The sequence below is a fragment of the Urocitellus parryii genome, chromosome 11 (assembly GCF_045843805.1).
Source record: "Urocitellus parryii isolate mUroPar1 chromosome 11, mUroPar1.hap1, whole genome shotgun sequence".
In the NCBI taxonomy this organism is placed as follows: domain Eukaryota; kingdom Metazoa; phylum Chordata; class Mammalia; order Rodentia; family Sciuridae; genus Urocitellus; species Urocitellus parryii.
Window position 1 is genome coordinate 85055997 of NC_135541.1, and position 21039 is coordinate 85077035.

The window sequence follows — 21039 nt, forward strand, 5'->3', positions numbered from 1 at the left end:
TGAGGACTTGAGCATGGAGATCTCATGCATCCTTTGACTTAGGGTACTCCCAGGCATTCCACTCAAGATTCAAATTCCTTAGAATCTATTTAAGCCAAGTTGATTGAGAATTTCAACTCTAGGATTGGAAAACAGTTTTGTTTTTTAAATCGGAAATTGAAATCATGAGGATTTGGGAAAAGAGATGGTGGACAAATTACAACAAAGTGACTTCATTTCTTGTGATTACAACAAATTACAACAAAGTGACTTCATTTCTTGTGATTAACAGTCTTGCGTGACCTAACAATGGGATCACATCCTGAGAGATGCAATGTTAGGTGATTTTATTGTGTGAGCATCATAGAATGTATTTACATACACCTAGATGGTAGAGATCAATCATTCAACCTGGCCTCTTTTTTTTAAAATTTTTATTTTTATTGGTTGTTCACAACATTACAAAGCTCTTGACATATCATATTTCATACATTAGGTTGAAGTGGGTTATGAACTCCCAATTTTACCCCAAATGCAGATTGCAGAATCACGTCGGTTACACATCCACAATTTTACATAATGCCAAATTAGTAAACCTGAGATGTAGGAGGCTACTGCCAAAGTCACAAGACTTTTTTTTTTAATAAGTAGAATATACTCTAAAATAATGAATAAAAATATAGTGATACATAACCCAGTAACATGGTAATTTATTACTATTATGAAATATGTACTATTCTTTTCCATGCCTGGCACCTCTGTTGGCTGGTTTAAAGCATCACTACAAATACTACACACATTGCGATGTGAAGTTTCAATGGCTATGATGTCACCAGGTGATCAACAGAAATTTTTCAGCTCCATTATACCTTTCAAAAATTGGTGCATTATAGTTGTACATAATGATGGGATTTGTTGTTACATATTTATACATGCACACAATGTAACAATATAATTTGGCTAATATCACTCCTCAGCATTCCCCCCCACTTTCACTCACCTCCCACTCCAACTGGGGTTATAGTTCAGTGGTAGAGTACTGGCCTAGCCTGTGTGAGGCACTGGATGTGATCCTTAGCACTGCATAAAAATAAATAAATAAAATAAAGGTATTGTGTCCATCTACAGCTTAAATTTTTTAAAAAAAAATTTAGAATTTTGAACCTTAATATCTCTATTAGAAGAAGCTTCTATCAAATGCCTCAAAAATACACAATGTGAAGGAGCATTAATGATCTCCTTCTGGCAAAAGAAGTGGGAGGACACAGGTTCCCCAGTCACCACTGGATGCTGTATTAGGTTTGGCCTGAGTCAATGTGCAGAAATACAGGCAGGAGTGTGAGCAGATGCCAAGAACCTGTCTCCTTTCTACCTCATTACTCTCTTTTCACTGGGTTACTGTGTCTCTTTTGTAATTCAACCTGCAAATTACTTGGAGGAGAGATAAACCCTGGGTCAATTGAGGAATATATTAATTCTCCTGCTAAGTTAGAGAGAAAAAAAATACTAGTGAACTAACCTTTGCGTATTGAACCTGAGAGTCAAATAACTTGAAATTCCTTTCCTTTCAGATTAAAATCTTTGGACTTTCTTGTACTAAAGCCCTAGCATTAGATTTCAGCTTAATTTTTTGTTGCTTTATCAGCTGTGAACTTGACTCCTTCGGGAGGTTAAAAAAAAAAAAGGAGTAAGTTGACAAAATGATTACATCTAACAAAAAAATGAAACCTTCAATTTGATGATGTATTGTTGATGACAGTTATTCAATCTTAAGTCCAGTCATAATGAGACAGGATACTGCATAAGCCAAAGACCACAGGAATTATCAATGTCAAGTATCAAGAGGGCGTGGAGGAAACGGGTTACAACCTCTTTTCTCCCAACAGTTGTAATGTTTTGCCATCGAAAAAAATCCAGTTTAAAAAAGTATATTAAGTCCTGATGTATTCAGGTACCACTGTAACAACAACAAAAATTAGGTTTATTGGAATAAGTGTGACTTTTTAACCTTTCTCCCTCTCATAGGGACTTGCTCTCCCTTTTAGTGTCTTTTTTTCCTCAAGTGTTATTATTTCATGTCATTGTGTTATTTAGTCTATTGGATATTTCTATGTCCTCTGCAATTTAGGTTTTAAGCAACATATACTTTACTCTGTTATTAATAATAATAAAAAATCTAGCTGCCTTCCCTGAGTGGGAGACTGTCTGGTATCCTTAATATTCTTGTATAGAAACTGTGATGAAAGAACAGATAAATCTAAGTAAACCCAGGATTTTAAAGGAGTTTCTTTTAAAATGTGATGGCCTTGTCAACCAGTTAAAAACTAAAAGTTGGTTTTGTCCTGAATATCTTTGATAGGCCCATTATGCATAAAAAGGGGCCACAGCCCATTTGCAAGGCCTCTGAATGAACTCCATTCATTCTGTACTTGGAAATGTCTCTCCAGCCACAAAGAGAAACACTAGTTACAACCTAATTTCTTTGGCGCCAATATCAGCAGAGGAAAAGCCAAGAGACCATTATACAAACTCTAGAACCTTTTTTGGTGATTATATAATTCTATATTCATTAGTCATATTTATGTATTTAAATAAGTACATTTTCTAAAAGATTAAAAAATGGTTCGATAATGTAGTAATATCCCATTTTATGCATGGAACAGCATTTTTAAAATGGAGTGCTTCAAATAATTTGCTTCTTATGGTTACTAATGTTTAAAAATACTAACGCCTACTTCAAAGCTTTAAAAGGAAAGTCTTTGTGTTATTCATTATTGTATTTTAAAATACGATGAGAATTCAAAAGTTACTATTTTGTTAGCTAAATGCATTAATCGCTTTCCACATTTACCTTTGGAAGTCAGTAAAGGGCATAAGTAGTGGTGCTAGGATGCATGTTAATACAATTTCCAAGAGTGAACTTAAGCACAGATTGGCTCTGAGCAGTCATTCTTCCTTGGATCCTGGAGAGGCTGTTCTTCCTTTGTGAGGTTGTTTCTGCATGTTCCTTCCTGGTGTGCTCTCCCTCCTAGCCGTTTCCCTCTTTCAATCTGACCAACCCTCACTTATCCTGAAGTCTTGGCTTACTTTTTCAGGAAAACTTTTGTATGGGAATTAAGTTACTGAAAATTTAGAATCAGATTGTGAAAGACTTTCTAAACTGCTCTTTTGAGGTTCAAACAAGAAAATAATGTCTCTACCGTGTTTTAAATCCTGTGAAGGATGGATTGAGTCTTTTAAGCATGTTTAACATGGCCTTCTAATTAGTAAGCCGCTAACACCACACTAATATTTTCTTCTCTTATATGATGATGATTCCATCTTCCCCTCTCTAAAGCATTATGAAAAATCACTTTCTCTGATTGCATTTTGGGAACCAGTACTAGTTCATTATCGAAAAACATCAAGGTCTTGGGTTGGGGATGTGGCTCAAGCGGTAGCGTGCTCCCCTGGCATGCGTGCGGCCCGGGTTCGATCCTCAGCACCATACACAAAGAAAACTAAAAAAAAAAAAAAAAAAAAAAAAAAAAATTAAAAATTCTCTCTCTCTCTCTCTTTAAAAAACAAAAACAAAAAACATCAAGGTCTTATGCTCTCATTTACCAGTGACTGATGCTAAATATAACGTTAGCTGAAATTCAAAGACCATTAAATTATTGAATATGTGTACATTGTAGTGGTTCAGAGTGCAGGGTCTAGAAAGATCTAGTTTAAAATTCTTACTATACCACTCACTAGTTGTATGGGTGTAGACAGGGTATTTAGAGAACTCACTTAGCAGAGTAAATAAACCCAAGGCTGGGAGGTTGGGGTAAGGAAGGCAGACCCCAAATCAAGCATGACTTTTCTCTGAGCATGTTATCTAAAAATCTGGGTGAATCTTGCATTATCTTCCATGATACATTTCTGTTTGTTTTAACATGAAAATATTTTTAAGTTGAAAGAGGAAGTTAAGTTAGTTGGTGCTTGTTGTCTCAAATTTTCTGTACAGTTTTTTCTCCAAGAAAGCACACTGTGTTATTCTTATGGTTAAAGCACTTTCTTAGAAAAATAACTTTTATGGCATAAAATCATGCAAACAAGAGTTTTACAAGAACTTTAAAGAAGAACTAATACCAATACTCGACAATATATTTCAGGAGATAGAAAAAGAGGGAGAACTTCCAAATTCATTCTATGAGGCCAATATCACCCTGATTCCCAAACCAGATAAAGACACCTCAAAGAAAGAAAACTACAGACCAATATCCCTAATGAATTTAGATGCAAAAATCCTCAATAAAATTCTGGCAAATCGGATACAAAAACATATCAAAAAGATAATGCACCATGATCAAATAGGAATCATCCCTGGGATGCAAGGCTGGTTCAATATACGGAAATCAATAAACGTTATTCACCACATCAATAGACTTAAGGATAAGAACCGTATGATCATCTCGATAGATGCAGAAAAAGCATTCGACAAAGTACAGCATCCCTTTATGTTCAAAACACTAGAAAAACTAGGGATAACAGGAACTTACCCCAACATTGTAAAAGCTATCTATGCTAAGCCTCAGGCTAGCATCATTCTGAATGGAGAAAAACTGAAGGCATTCCCTCTAAAATCTGGAACAAGACAGGGATGCCCTCTCTCACCACTCCTATTCAATATAGTTCTCGAAATACTGGCCAGAGCAATTAGACAGACAAAAGAAATTAAAGGCATTAAGATAGGAAAAGAAGAACTTAAATTATCACTATTTGCGAATGATATGATTCTATTCCTAACAGACCCAAAAGGGTCTACAAAGAAACTACTAGAGCTAATAAATGAATTCAGCAAAGTGGCAGGGTATAAAATCAACATGCATAAATCAAAGGCATTCCTGTATATCATCGACAAATCTTCTGAAATGGAAATGAGGACAACCACCCCATTCACAATATCCTCAAAAAAAAAAAAAAATACTTGGGAATCAACCTAACAAAAGAGGTGAAAGATTTATACAATGAAAACTACAGAACCTTGAAGAGAGAAATAGAAGAAGATCTTAGAAGATGGAAAAATATACCCTGTTCGCGGGTAGGCAGAACTAACATCATCAAAATGGCAATATTACCTAAAGTTCTCTATAGGTTTAATGCAATGCCAATCAAAATCCCAATGGCATTTCTTGTAGAAATAGATAAAACAATCATGAAATTCATATGGAAAAATAAAAGACCCAGAATAGCAAGAGTAATTCTAAGCAGGAGGTGTGAATCAGGAGGTATAGCGATAACAGATTTCAAACTGTACTACAAAGCAATAATAACAAAAACAGCATGGTACTGGTACCAAAACAGGCAGGTAGACCAATGGTACAGAATAGAGGACACAGAGACCAATCCACAAAATTACAACTATCTTATATTCGATAAAGGGGCTAAAAGCATGCAATGGAGGAAGGATAGCATCTTTAACAAATGGTGCTGGGAAAACTGGAAATCCATATGCAGCAAAATGAAACTGAATCCCTTTCTCTCGCCATGCCACAAAAGTTAACTCAAAATGGATCAAAGAGCTTGATATCAAATCAGAGACTCTGCATCTGATAGAAGAAAAAGTTGGCTCCGATCTACATATTGTGGGGTCGGGCTCCAAATTCCTTAATAGGACATCCATAGCACAAGAGTTAAAAATAAGAATCAACAAATGGGACTTACTCAAACTAAAAAGTTTTTTCTCAGCAAGAGAAACAATAAGAGAGGTAAATAGGGAGCCTACATCCTGGGAACAAATCTTTACTCCTCACACTTCAGATAGAGCCCTAATATCCAGAGTATACAAAGAACTCAAAAAATTAAACAATAAGAAAACAAATAACCCAATCAACAAATGGGCCAAGGACCTGAACAGACACTTCTCAGAGGAGGACATACAATCAATCAACAAGTACATGAAAAAATGCTCACCATCTCTAGCAGTCAGAGAAATGCAAATCAAAACCACCCTAAGATACCATCTCACTCCAGTAAGAATGGCAGCCATTATGAAGTCAAACAACAGCAAGTGCTGGCAAGGATGTGGGGAAAAGGGTACACTTGTACATTGCTGGTGGGACTGCAAATTGGTGCGGCCAATTTGGAAAGCAGTATGGAGATTCCTGGGAAAGCTGGGAATGGAACCACCATTTGACCCAGCTATTGCCCTTCTCGGACTATTCCCTGAAGACCTTAAAAGAGCGTACTACAGGGATACTGCTACATCGATGTTCATAGCAGCAGCACAATTCACAATAGCTAGACTGTGGAACCAACCTAGATGCCCTTCAATAGATAAATGGATAAAAAAAAATGTGGCATTTATACACAATGGAGTATTACTCAGCACTAAAAAATGACAAAATCAAGGCATTTGCAGGGAAATGGGTGGCATTAGAGCAGATTATGCTAAGTGAAGCTAGCCAATCCCTAAAAAACAAATGCCAAATGTCTTCTTTGATATAAGGAGAGCAACTAAGAACAGAGCAGGGAGGAAGAGCATGAGAAGAAGATTAACATTAAACAGGGATGAGAGGTGGGAGGGAAAGGGAGAGAGAAGGGAAATTGCATGGAAATAGAAGGAGACCCTCATTGTTTTACAAAATTACATATAAGAGGATGTGAGGGGAAAGGGAAAAAAAACAAGGGAGAGAAATGAATTACAGTAGATGGAGTAGAGACAGAAGATAGGAGGGGAGGGGAGGGGGGATAGTAGAGGATAGGAAAGGTAGCAGAATACAACAGTCACTAGTATGGCAGTATGTAAAAACGTGGATGTGTAACCGATGTGATGCTGCAATCTGTATTTGGGGTAAAAATGGGAGTTCATAACCCACTTGAATCAAATGTATGAAATATGATATGTCAAGAGCTATGTAATGTTTTAAACAACCAATAAAAAATAAATAAAATCATGCAAACAGATTAAAGGAATTATCAGGAACGTACATATAAAATCTACTAGAGCTTAAGTTCTGCATTAATCTTCAACTTCTGATTTGCAGTGTTTACCCCAAGGATACAATATTCTAGATCATTTTTTTTAAAAAAACGAACTCAACAGTGTTGCAAAATATGCTCATCATTTCCCTCCCCTCACCATCCCTTAATCCAGATTATCCTATCATTCTAGTTATTCTCACAGAAACTTCAGGAAGTATGCCAATTTATCTCTTTCCCTTGTCTCCCTGCAAATATTTTAAATATTTTTTGTCTTTTCTTCCATAGATTCTACCTTAAACATATAATTCTTCCGACTCCTGCTTTTTCATTCCTATTTATTTCCTGAAGTTAGCAGTCCATTTTAGAAATATATTTCTTGCCTGTGGTGTTACTGTGAGTTCAAAAGAAAGTTTCCGATATGCATTTACTTTCCCCTTTCATTTAGACCAAGAACCATAGTCCTTCATTTTCTCTTTATCAACTAGGAAATTAAGTATGGATATACAGAACAGGCTTTCCCAGCACCACATTGTGCTGTCTTTTCCAGCTTAATCTCTTCTCACTCTTCTGTATAGCCTGTCATCTATAGCCCAAGTGACCTGCACACTCCTCCCTGAACACCCACAGGCTCCATTGTCTCCAAGCCTTAGCACCAACTATTCCCACTGCCTATCACTGCTATTTACATATTTCAAAATAAACATCACAAGCCTCCTCTTCCACCAAGACTTCCTTGATGGTCTCAGATAATGTATGGGTCTCTCTCTGTTCATTTTTCATTCATGGAACAGATATTAAATGCCTAACATATGAAGTGATAAACTAGTGTTGGGGGATTCAGCAATGACTAGGACAGAATTGGTACCCATTCTAATGGAGGTTATAATCCAATACAAAAGCAGAATTGTTAACTCATTTCATTCATGGGTTTTTAGGGACTGTTGCTAGATATTTAGAAGGATATAACTTAGGCTGGAAACAATTACAGGCCTCCCTGATAAGAGTTTTAGATAAAGATCTGAAGAATGAAGAGGAACTAGTTAGGTGAAGTAGGAGGAAATTAAAGGAATTGGAGATCTTGAAAGATATTCTAGGCAGAGGGGAAAAAATATATGCAAAGTCATGAGATGGGAATGAACTCTGAATATTTGAGAGAAGAACAGTGTGGGAAGCCATATTGGTTGGTGAATAATGGAACAGGAGTATCTGATATTAATAAAAGAGTGATAGATGACACATGGGCTTAAAAATGGATTGGAATGAAAGTACAGAGAGAGAAGGGATAAAAGCAGGGAGATAGTGGAAGAAATAAAATTCTCAGAGACCCTGATGAGTTTGAAGAAAACTAGGTGCTAGGAGGTGAATTAGCCAAATGGGAGGGGAAATCTTTTGGTCAAGTGTCCTATAACTCATTTCTCACTTAACCTCATAAAATCTTTTCATCTCCTATCGTCATTCTTATTTTATAGTTGTTTATGGAATTCTTATATTTTATGCTAAATTATAAATTTTCTAGGTAATTATTATGGGTTAATACTTTCCTATTAGTAATGTGGGTAAAATTTTAAAAGTAAAAAAAGTCTTACACAATTTCTTTCTTTAATCATTAAATAGAGGGTTTCCCACCTAGGATTTACCTTATTTACCTTTTTTCAGATACTGAATGCCACAAGGTGCATGACAGGTTAGCAAGCAAATAGAAAGGTACTAAAAACCAAAAAGCAAACTGCTCACTGCAAAACATTTTTTTAAATTAATAAATGAAGCTGTTTCCTGGAGTACTCCCTCTCTTTCAAAATGTAAAAAGTTAGAATGTCTAGATTCATTTACAGGATTGGAAGGAAGGATACTGAGGAGAGAAGAGGGAAGAGAGCATTAGTGCTAAAATTCAGTCAATCAATCAAGTATTCAGCTTCTCAGTACTTGGATGTTCAGCACAGTCATTGAACATCTTTTAATTCCTCCACTTAGAACTCCTTTTCATTCATTTTTTTATTATTTTATTTTATTTTATTTTTTGGTACCAGGAATTGAACTCAGGGGCACTCAACCACTGAGCCACATCCCCAGCCCAGAGCTTCTTTTCATTCTAATGGGATTACGTCTCACTTATGAGAATGAATGTTCATACACTAATGATTTTCAGAAAGAAATCTTTAAGATTATTGTAATCTGAACAAACTACTTTACTGAGAAGAAACTTTTTAGTTTGAGTTCATCCCATTTATTGATTCTTGATTTTAATTCTTGCGCCAAAGGAGTCTTATTGAGGAAATTGGGGCCTAATCCCCCATGATGGAAATTAGTGTCTACTTTTTCTTCTATTAGATGTAGAGTATCTGGTTTTATTCCTAAGTCCTTGATCCATTTTGAGTTGAATTCTGTGCATGGTGAGAGATAGGGGTTTAATTTCATTTTGTTGCATATGGATTTCCAGTTTTCCCAGCACCATTTGTTGAAGAGGCTATCTTTTCTCCAATGCAAAAGAAGCAATCTGTGAAGTGAATAGAGAGCCTACATCTTGGGAGCAAATTTTTACCTCTAACACATCAGATAGAGCACTAACCTCTAGAGTATATAAAGAACTCAAAAAGCTAAACACCAAAAACAAATAACCCAATCAATAAATCGGCCAAGGACCTGAAGAGACACTTCTCAGAAGATGATGTACAATCAATCAATAAATACATGAAAAAATGTTCATCATCACTAGCAATTAGAGAAATGCAAATCAAAACCACTCTAAGATTTCATCTGACTCCAGTCAGAATGGCAGCTATTAAGAAAACAAACAACAATAATTGTTGGCGAGGATGTGGGGGAAAAGGCACTCTCATACACTGCTGGCGGGACTGCAAATTAGTGCAATCAATATGGAAAGCAGTATGGAGATATTTTGGAAAATAGGGAATGGAACCACCATTTGACCCAGCTATCCCTCTCCTCCGTTTATAACCAAAGGACTTACTACAGGGACACAGCCACCTCAATGTTTATAGCAGCACAATTCACAATAGCTAAACTGTGGAACCATCCTAGGTGCTCTTCAATAGATGAATGGATTAAAAAATGTGGCATATATGCACAATGGAATATTACTCAGGAATAAAAGAGAGTAAAATCATGGCATTTGCAGGTAAATGGATGGAGTTAGAGACGACAATGCTAAGTGAAGTTAGTCAATCCCCCCAAAAACAAATGCCAAATGTTTTCTTTGATATAAGGAGGTTGATTTATAGTGGGATAGGGAGCAGGAACATGGGAGGAATAGAGGAACTCTAGATAGGGCAGAGGGGTTGGAGGGGAAGGGAGGAGGCATGAGGTTATTAATGATGGTGGAATGTGATGGACATTATTATCCAAAGTACATGTATGAAGACACGAATTGGTGTGAGTATTCTATGTATATAACCAGAGATATAAAAAATTGTGCTCTATATGTGTAACAAGAATTGTAATGCATTCCGCTGTCATATATCAATAAAAAATAAATTAAAAAAACAACTTTAGGTGCTTTCTACTTTGTGTCTCTTTTAAATATACCTTTGTTTTCCTCCTCCATGAACTTCATTAAATCTCATGTGTGCTTCTTTTTTATAAAGACACAGGCAGGATGTCCCTGTTTTTTCACTTAGATGTTAGATAAATTCACATATATATATATTCATTTTTCAACCTTCTTTTTTAAAAATTAATTACTTGAAGAAATCATCTTAATGAATTAAGAGATCCAAACGTAATGGGAAGTATTAAAGTGTAATCCCCTGGATCATCTTCCTTCTTTGTTTCTCCGGTGTACTTTCTAAGGTGGTGACTCCAATGAAATTGTGGTATAGCCACTGAAAGAAGGTGGTGCATATCTAAAGATGCGGTTGTACATTTCTCTTGGGAGAATCCATCTGGGACAGTGCGGGAAAACACGAGGATCTCTGGATCACCACAGTTGTGGCTCATTGACTGTTGCTTAGCAAGTACCATACAGGGATGTCAAGACTTGTAGGTGGTTTTGGTGCAGAGTACATAGGCATGCCCTGTAGACATCTTTAGTCATCATCATTTCTTTGGAGATTCAATAACTCTTCTTTTTATATTTTAGGTATTTAAGTAATTTTGTAATATGGTGTGAATATGAACATAACAGATGATTAATAGAAATGTTGTTATATATTTTTAAAGATGTATATGTTATGTTATATATTTTTAAAGTTGTTCATTTATCTTTATGTCTCTGGATGTTATGTTTGTTTGTGTTGTAGTATGTAAAGCAGATCCAGAATATCCTGTATCCTATAGCATAAAAGGCAATATTTTTTTCATATTTCTACCCCGATTAAGAGAATCCTCAAAGAGCAATAGCTCTGCTTCTTTTCTGATTCTAGTAATAGGAACTGCCCACATGTCACATGACCTGTACCTTGTAGAGGCACCTATCACAAGTTAGGGTCTAGTCCTTAAACTTAGTAGTTTAAGAGACTCAATTGATCTGCCCAAAATGCTATGATCTGTGTATTAGAACAATTTGAGTTTATCCTATTATCATTTTGAATAAATAATGTAGCTTCAAATCATAGATTTTATCAAATTAACATAGAATGTAGCATATAAAATTACAGTAAAAATTTCAATACCTCATGAGTATAGTATATAAAAAGAACAGATTCTAAATAAGTAAGCCTGACACTCTTATCTCAGTTCTGCTGTGATCATCAATGTGTATTTGAGACTTTAAATTCTCTGGGGTTTAGCAAGAAAGGGACTAGAAGTCGAGAGCATGCCCATTCCTTTTAAGAGTATGATCCAGAATTTGAATGCATCATTTCTATTGTATACTTTTGGTTAGAGTTTAGTTGGTCAGGAGAAATAGAAAAGGAGGCTAGAAACTCAGCAGATTCTATTCCTAGAGAAACAGAACTATTAGAAGATAGTAAACAGTGTTAGCTGTCATCCCCAATTATCAGGAAAGCAAATGCTCTTTCAGACCTTCTTCCTCTGCTCTACCCGAGCAGACTTCTGCTTTATCTAGAACTGGGTCATAGTAACCCCTAGCTGCAAGGAAAGGGGAGAAACAGGAAACAGCATTGAGTTGACTGACTCTGACCAAAATTTCCCAAACTTTCTTGGTTCACAGTAATTTTTTCATGAAAGTTTAATTTTCAACATAATAGATATGTGGAAAAAACACAAATTGAAAAAAAAAGTTGTGCCCCTTTCTATACTTAAATAACTAGTTACTAAGGGAATATACATATACACCCAGTGGGCATGCTATAAGTTCTCAAAACTTGGAACCAGATTGAACAATGCCACCCTTATTTCTTGCCATCCTTGCCTTTTAATCACAGCAACCACTGAAAATCCAGTTTTGCAATGACATAACATAGTCTAAAGGAATATATTGTAGCGAGTTCTAATGTGGAAACTGAGATACCCCCAAGCTAGGAGTTTGCATGCTATTCAAATTGTTGAGTCTACTGTTTACTTTGAAAATTTGAATGTGCCATGATCCTCCCATGAGTTTACTTTGGCACCCTTGAGTTTGGGAACCATGAGCTTAGATTAACCTTGATTCATTATCTGGGGCTGGAAACGTTGCTACCCAGAAAACAATTAGACTTTGTTGATGCCCAGAAAATGACTCTTCAATGTATGGCATTTTGGCATGTTGAGTACTTTGAACTAAAATAGATAAGAAGTTCTCAGAAGCAAAAATCTCTGGATTCTGCTCTCCTGTCTCTGACCTTTTTTGTCCCCTGAAGCAAGTCATAGAAACCAGAATTATTTCTTTCCAAAGTGAGTCATAGAAACCAGAACCCCTCACCCTAAAGGCATCCCAAAACTTAACAAATCACACTCTGCTTTCTCCTTTGAGAGGGTCCTGTTCATACCCTGAAGGAAGGAATGCTGCCCATAAAGACAGTAAGAAGAATCTGGACAGACAAGCCTTACTGAGTTTCACCCCCCAGTTTGTTACCATTAGGTCATACCCTTGTTTTCCAATCACACTTCTACCAAGCTGTCCATTCTTTTTTTTTTTTAATTTCTTTTTTAGTTGTAGATGGACAGCAAGCCTTTATTTGATTTATTTTTTTGCAGTGCTAAGGATCAAACCCAGTGCCTCACAAGTGCTAAGCAAGTGCTCTGCCGCTGAGCTACAGCCCCAGCAAACTGCCCATTCTCCATTAAACCTTAACACACAAATAGACGACTTTCCCTGTTTCTTTTCTTTATTTCTGAAGGCTCTTGTGTCACATAAAACTCTGATTAAAAACATGTGTAGAAAAGGAATCACACCTTTCCACCTTCTATATTCTTTTAGAAGAGAGGAAAGGAGGATGGAATTACTTAGGAGACTAACCATTTCTGCCTCAGTGAGCCCCAACAAGACTACAGGCTCTTTGAGAATAGTATTTACATAAAAGTTCATGTATAGAACAGTTCTTGGTACTTATTTTAGAGCACAGAACAAATTTATTAAATGAATGAAGAAACAAAGTATGAGGTTAGCTGAAAATGATTACTCCTGTTGACCATAGAATGCCAAGTTACAGGAAATTTGTTGCCTATACAAGCTTCTGTGTGAATTCAAGGGTGTATAAGGTGCCTCCCTCATTTTTCACTGCCTACTGCCGGTAAGTATTTTCCATATTATAGGAGATAGAAAAATGTTGGTGGAAGAGTGAGTGGATATGATGGCGAGAAATATTCTGTTTTCAAACACCATTTACACTGCTAAAGAAAATTCTTATTAATAAGCTCTCAATATAAATGCCCATGCTGACTGCCAAAAAAGAGAAATAACCACTCCATCTTATCACTAAGAATCCAATGTTTTCTTTTGTTCTGACAGTCACCGCTGGGAAAACTGGCACAAAAAGAAAAGCAAAATGTTTTTAAGACTTGAGAAGACTTGTAATGACTTATTACACCATTATAATATATATATATTACACCATAAAATATAATATCATAGAATATTTTCATTGCCCTAAAAATCCTCTGTACTCTAACAATTTATCCCTTCCTCCCCTCCTCCCTGCCAAACTTGAGTAGCCACTGATCTTTTTACTGTCTCCATAGTTTTGCCTTTTCTAGATTATTATGCAGTTGGAATTAGATAGTATATAGCCTCTTCAGATGTCTTCTTTCACTTAATAATATGCACTTAAGTTTCCTGCATGCCTTTTTAAAGCATATTAGTTCATTTTTGAATAATAGTACTGGATAATATTCTATTGTCTGGAGTTTTTAAGAGTTTATCTCTTCACCTACTGGAGGACATCTTGATTGCTTCCAAGTATTGGTAATTATAAATAAAACTGTTATAAATATCTGTGTATAGATTTTCTATGAGGACATAAATTTCTCCTTTATTTTTAAAATTTATTTTTAATTTTTTTTACCATAAAATTAACACACACTAATTGCAAATAATTGTCATTATTAAAACATGGAACAGAAATACCAATTTGGGTAAAGATCAAGGTGTACAATTGTTGCATCTTACAGTAATAGTATGCTTAATTTTGTAATGAAATATCAAACTATCTTTTAACTAAACTGGATGATCATTTTATAATCCCACCAGCAATGCATGAGTGTTCCTGTTACTCCACATCTTTGTCAACATTTGATACTGTCAGTGTTTTGAATTTGGGACATCCTAATAGATGTGTAATAGTTTCTTAAGGTTGTTTTAATTTGCATTTCCCTGAGGACATTTGATGTGGAGCATATTTTCACATGCTGATTTGCCATCTGTATATCTTTCTTGATGATATAGGGAAGAATTTCCTCAATCTTCCTGGGATTCCTAGTGAGGTCTAACACTGACAAAGAGAGATTAATACGAGAACACATATCAATTTATTAATAAAAGTTTTATGTGACACAAAAAGTTTCATAAGGAAATGAAGATCTGAAGACATAGGGAAAACTGTATTTTTATACTAAGTCTGTTGAAAGAAGTGGATAGTTGTGGAGAAACATAATTGGACACAAAGGGTGTGATCTAATAGTCTAAACTGAGAACTAAATGGTCTAACCTGAGGACTTATCAAGTCTACTTTGCTCACATTCTCCTTGGCCTCTTTACAGAGCCCCCCTACACACACACTGTGTGGGGGCAGGAGCTCTCTGCAATGAGAGTCTCATGACCTCCTCCTCTAAGGGGACTTTAGTCAGAGAGTGACCTTTCTAAGTTTCATGACTTACTTTGAGGGAGAAGAGTTCTAGTTTCTATGGCCTGCCTTGGAGGAAAAAGGGGAGTAGAAAAAAGCAGAGTGGAAGAAGCTCAGAATGACTTTGCTTTTGAGACCCTTGCAGTTCCCTTCAGTTCAAGGTGCTCAGCATGCCAAGGTTCCATACTTTGGAGTATCATGTCTGTCTGTTGAGCTCTTTGGTCCATTTAAAAAACTGGATTGTTTGAATTCTTATATTTGTATTTCAAGAGGTTTTTTTTTTTTTTTGGTATATTTTAGATAACAATCCTTTATCAGAAAGAGAGAATTTTTGAAAATATTTTTTCTCAATCTTTGACTTGTTTTATCATCCTCTTGTTAGTGTGTTTCACAAGCATTTTTTAAAAAAATTTTTATGCAGTACAGCTTATCAATTCTCTCTTTCATGGTTTGTGCTTTTGGTGTAATCTCAAAAATTCATTACCAAACAGGTGGTCTAATTTTTCTTTTCTTTCTTTTTTCTTTTTTTTTTTAAGTTGTAGATGGACACAATACCTCTATTTTTCTTTCTTTCTTTCTATGTGGTGCTGAGGATTGAACCTAGGGCTTCTCGCATGTGAGGCAAGTGCTCTATCACTGAGCTACAGCCCCAGACCTCTAATTTTTCTTTATTGTTATTTTCTATAAATTTTATGGTTGGTGTTTCACATTTAAGTCTCTGATCCATTTTCAGTTAATTTTTATGAAGGGTATAGAGTCTATTTCTGCATTCCTTGTTTTACATGTGGATGTCCAGTTGCAGTTCCATTTGTTAGAAAAAAAAATTCTTTTCTCAATTGCACTGCCTTCGCTCTATTGTCAAATATCAGTGGTCAAAGATCCCATATTTATATAAGTCTATTTTTGGGCTATTATATTCCATTCATCTGATTGTCCACCCTTTCACCACTGTCATACTGTCCTAATTACTGCAGCTTGAAGGAATTCTTGAAGTTGGATCATGTCACTGCTCAAACTTCATTCTTTTCTTTCAATATCATGTTGTCTATCCTGTGTTTTGACCTCTCTGTATAAAATTTAAAATAGATTTGATGATATTCATAAATAGTTTTCTGAGATTTTGATTGGGATGATAGGTCAAATTGAAAAGAACTAGAATCTTGAAAATATTGAGACATCCTATTCATGAGTATGGACTATCTTTTCATGTATTTAGTTATTTGATTTCTTTCATCAGATTTCTGTACACTTTCTCTTATTGATATTGTATATTTGGTTAGATTTTTACATCAGCATTTCATTTTTTGGTGGGTGAAAATGTGAGTGGAATTGTGTTTTAAATTTCAAATTCGACTGTTCACTGCTGATCTGTAAGAAAGCAATTGACTTTTGTATATTTACCTTGAATCCTGCAAACTTCAGATTTTGTTTTTTTTTTCTGGGTTTTTGTTGCTGTTGTTGTTGTTGGTGGTGGTTCTTTCAGATAATCTATGTAGATACTCATTTCATTTATGAACAGTTTTATTTCTTTTTCAATCTGTATAATTTGTATTTCCTTTCCTTGTCTTAGCTATGAATTCCAGTCTGATGTGGAAAAAAGTTGTGAGAGGAAATATTCTTAACTTTTTATTTTCTGAGTAGAAATGCTCTTAAATTCCCACCATAAGTATGATGTTCATTGTAGGGTTTTTTCCTGTACATATTCTCTATCAAGGTATTCTCAGGGCTGGGATTGTGGCTCAGCGGTAGAGCGCTTGCCTAGCACTGGCGGGATCCAGGTTGGATCCTCAGCACCACATTAAAAATAAAATTAAAAAAAGACATTGTGTTGTGTCCATCTACAAAAAATATTCTTTCTCTCTCTCCTTAAAAGAAAGATATTCTCAGTTTACTGAGAGTTTTATCATGAATTAATGTAGGATTTGATTATATTTTTTTCTTCATCTGTTGATATAATTGTGTAATTTCTCTTCTTTAGGCTGTTGATGTGCTGGATTACATTAATTGATTTTCTATGTTGAACTACCTTTAAAACCTAGAATAAATCCCTCTTGGTGTCTAAATCCTTTTACATATTGTCAGATTTAATTTGCTTATATTTTGTGGAGGATTTTTATACCTATGCTCATGAGAGAAATTGGTCTGGAATTTTCTTGTAACATATTTCTCTCATTTTGATATTAAGATAACATGGCATCACATAATAAGTTAAGAAGTATTCAGTTTCCTTATTTCTTTGAAAAGATATTTAAGAGAATTGGTATAATTTCTTCCTTAAATATTTGATAGAATTTACCAGTGAACCTATCTGTGCCTGGTGCTTTCTGCTTTGGAAAGTTATTAAGTATTATTTCAATTTCTTTAGTAGATACAGGTCTAATTAGTCTATTTCTTCTTTTGTGATGTTTGGTTAATTGTATATTTCAAGAAACTGATCCAGCTCATCTAGGATATAAAATTTGTGAGCATAGAGTTGTTTATAATATTCCTTTTAACAATTTAATGCCCATAGGATCTGTAATGATGTCCTCTTTCATTTCTGATATCATTTTTGTCCTCTCTTTTTTGCTAGTTAACCTAGCTAGAGTTTAATCAACTGTATTGCTGTTTCCCAAGAACCAGCTTTCGGTTTTTTAAATTTTCTCTATTTATTTTCTTTTTTTTCCCAATGTCATTATATTTTTGGCTCTGTTTTTTACTGTCTCTTTTCTTCTGCTATCTTTAGGTTTAGTTATTTAATTTTGTCTTCTTTTTCTATGATAAAAGCTTAAATGATTGGCTTTTACATTTTTTTCTTTTCTCCTATCTGCATTCAGTGCTACCAATTTCTAAGTACTGCTTTCACTCCACAAATTTCAATAAGTTGTTGGTTTTAAATATTTTAAAATATTGAGATTTGTTCTTTGACCCCTATGTGATTTAGAAATATTTATTTGGGAAATTTCTAGTTATTTTTCTGTTATTAATTAAACCATTAATTTCATTGCATCTGGTAGCAGACATTATATGATTTATTTTCATTTCAATCTGTTAAGGTATGTTTCATGGCCCAGAATGTGCTGGCTTGGTGAATGTTTCCTATGAGATCAAGAAGAATGTATATTTTATGATTGTTGGATGAAGTAAACTAGAGATGTCAGTTATATCCAGTTGATTAATGGTGATGTTGAGTTCCACTGCTTCCTTACTGATTTTTCTGCCTGCTGGATTTTTGCATTTCTGACAGAGAGATGTTGAAGTCTTCCAACTGTACTAGTGATTCATCTATTTCTCCCTGAACTTCTATCAATATTTGCCTCACATATTTTGGTGATTTGTTGTTAGGTACATACACATTAAGGGTTGTTATGTCCTCTTGAAGAATCAACCCTTTATCATTAAGTAATACCCCTCTTTATCTCTCATATTTTTCTTTGCTTTGAAGTCTGTTGTATCTGAAATTAACATAGATAAGACTGCTTTCTTTTTATTAGGTTTAACATGGCATGTTTTTCTCTATCCATTTAATGTTAATCTATATGTGCTTTTATGTTTAAAGTAGATTCCTTGTATACAACATAGAGTCAGGTCTTTACCCTGAAAATCTTTGTTCTTTAATTGTTGATATAATTATATTATTATTTATGTTTTTATAATTTTCTTCTTGTCCCTTTTCTTTGTTCCTATTTTTGTCTGTTATTCTTTCTCTGCCTTTTGTGATTTTAATCGGACATTTTATGGTTTTATTCTGTCTTCTTCCTTAGAAGATCAGTTATGTTTAAAAAATATATATTTTTAGTGGCTGCCCTGGAGTTTGCAAAAGACACTTAGAATTAATCCAAGCCCACTTTTAAATAAAAATACACTGTTTCATGGGTAGTACTTGTTCTTTAAAACAAAATAATCCTAATTTCTCCCTCCCATCCTGTGTATCATTACTGTCATTCTTCTCATTTAGTTAATACCATACATAGCATATATAATGAAATATGTTTTTGCTGTAATTGTTTTGAACAAACTTACCTGTTGGATCAATTAAGGATAAGAAAAAAGTTTGTATTTTAATTGTACATATTGCTTCCTTGATATACTTCTTTATGTATATATGTTTCTGGCTAGTAAGCCCACCAAAAACATTCTTAATTTCATATATATATATATATATATATATATATATATATATATATATATATTTATATCTAGCATTTCTTTTATGTTCTTTCTCAGGATTTGATCTATTTGCATTATTCATCTGCTCTTGTACATGTAATCTATTTATTACAACTATTAACATCTAAATTACAGTGTTTTAAATTTCTTATCTGAGAATTCCAATGGCCTTACCATACTTGGTTCTATTGCTTGCTTTGTCTCTTCCAACTTTGCTTTTGCCTTTTAGTATGTGCTATGGTTTAGGTATTATTTGTCTCCCCAGAGATTCATATGTTGGAAACTTAGTCTTTAGGGTGATTGTATTGGGAGGGGGTGGAAACTTTAAGAGGCAGGGCCTAATGAGAGGTCCTTAGATCATTGAGTCAACTCCCCTTGGAAGGGAATACTGATCTCCTGGAGTGAGTTCACACAACAGCAAGTTGATATGAAATCCTGGTCCCCTTCAGTCTGACTTTCTAATTGGCAATATTGATTGTTTGCTTCCACATGTGCTGCTGCCATTGTTAAGTACTACAGTGTGATATAGCTGAGAGGTGCCTCAACAGAACTGAGAGCAGGCACTATGCCTTTGAACCTCTGGAACTATGAGCTAAATAAAACAAAAGCTTCTTCATAAGCAATCATCCCCATTATTTTGTTTTGATAACTAAAAAGTTACCAATATAGTATGCCCTGTTATTTTTTTTTCTTAATAGCTGGCCATGATGTACAGGGTAAAAGGAAGTACTGTTGTAAATACGCCTTTAGTAATGTGGTGGTAAACTGTTGGGGAAGGGGGAGCATAGTATGGTCTTATGATTATGTCTCAGTGTTTGGGGGAATCTATTCCTATGGATTTGGGAATATCACAAATGTTTTTCAGTCCCCTACCCCACCTTAGGTGGGATAGGATGGCTAGAGCAGACACATATTGAGTATTTTCCTTCCCCCAGATCAGTTAGGTTCTGATAAAACCAACTAGATTAGGCTTTGGTTAGACAATTTCTCCTGAGGGCAAATCTTGTTAAGAAGAACAGAGTACTTTGGTATGTACCAAAATGATTTCTCTTCCTCTTCTCCTCCCAGAAACTTGAATGGATTTTTCACTACTATTTACTCAATAACCTAGTCAACCTCTTTTTTTTTTTTTTCACATTCCCTTTTGATTTCCATAGTGGATGTATTAACTTACATTCCCACCACTGGGATGCTGACCAGGATGTGGGGGGAAAAGGATCTCTTATATCCTAGTCAACCTCTTGATGATAAAATTCATAAAAACATGGGGATCCTTTTATGACTAAATTCCCCAGATTTTTAAATTCTCAGAACTATTCATGCCTAGCTTCCAAAATTTTTCAGTTACAATTTATGTTTTTCTGTCCTAGCACTAGTTCCTATGAATATTTCTGCTCTGATATGTATCATGATTCTCTATATCTCCTTTTCTTTCTCTCCCAATTTTGGGGATAGCAGTTTGCCCTGTGACCTCTCTCTCTTAATGGCCCAAGGAAAGTTGTTGATTTTTCAGTTTATTCAGATTTTTACTTGTTAGAACACAAAGTTGATTTTTAAGCTCCTTACATGTAAAATTGGAAACTGGAAGTCTTGAGTTCACTAATTTTCAAAAATTAAAAAATGGTGATAAATACTTACAAAGCAGCTTCATTTTACTTTTTTCTGGCATATTTCCCAGTCCATTCTTTTCCCACCCACTTAAGAAGAAAATGTCTTAACTTTAAAATAATTAAATTACATGTCAAGTGGCAGAAGTTGCTAGTTGTTCATTGGTTGTTTCCAT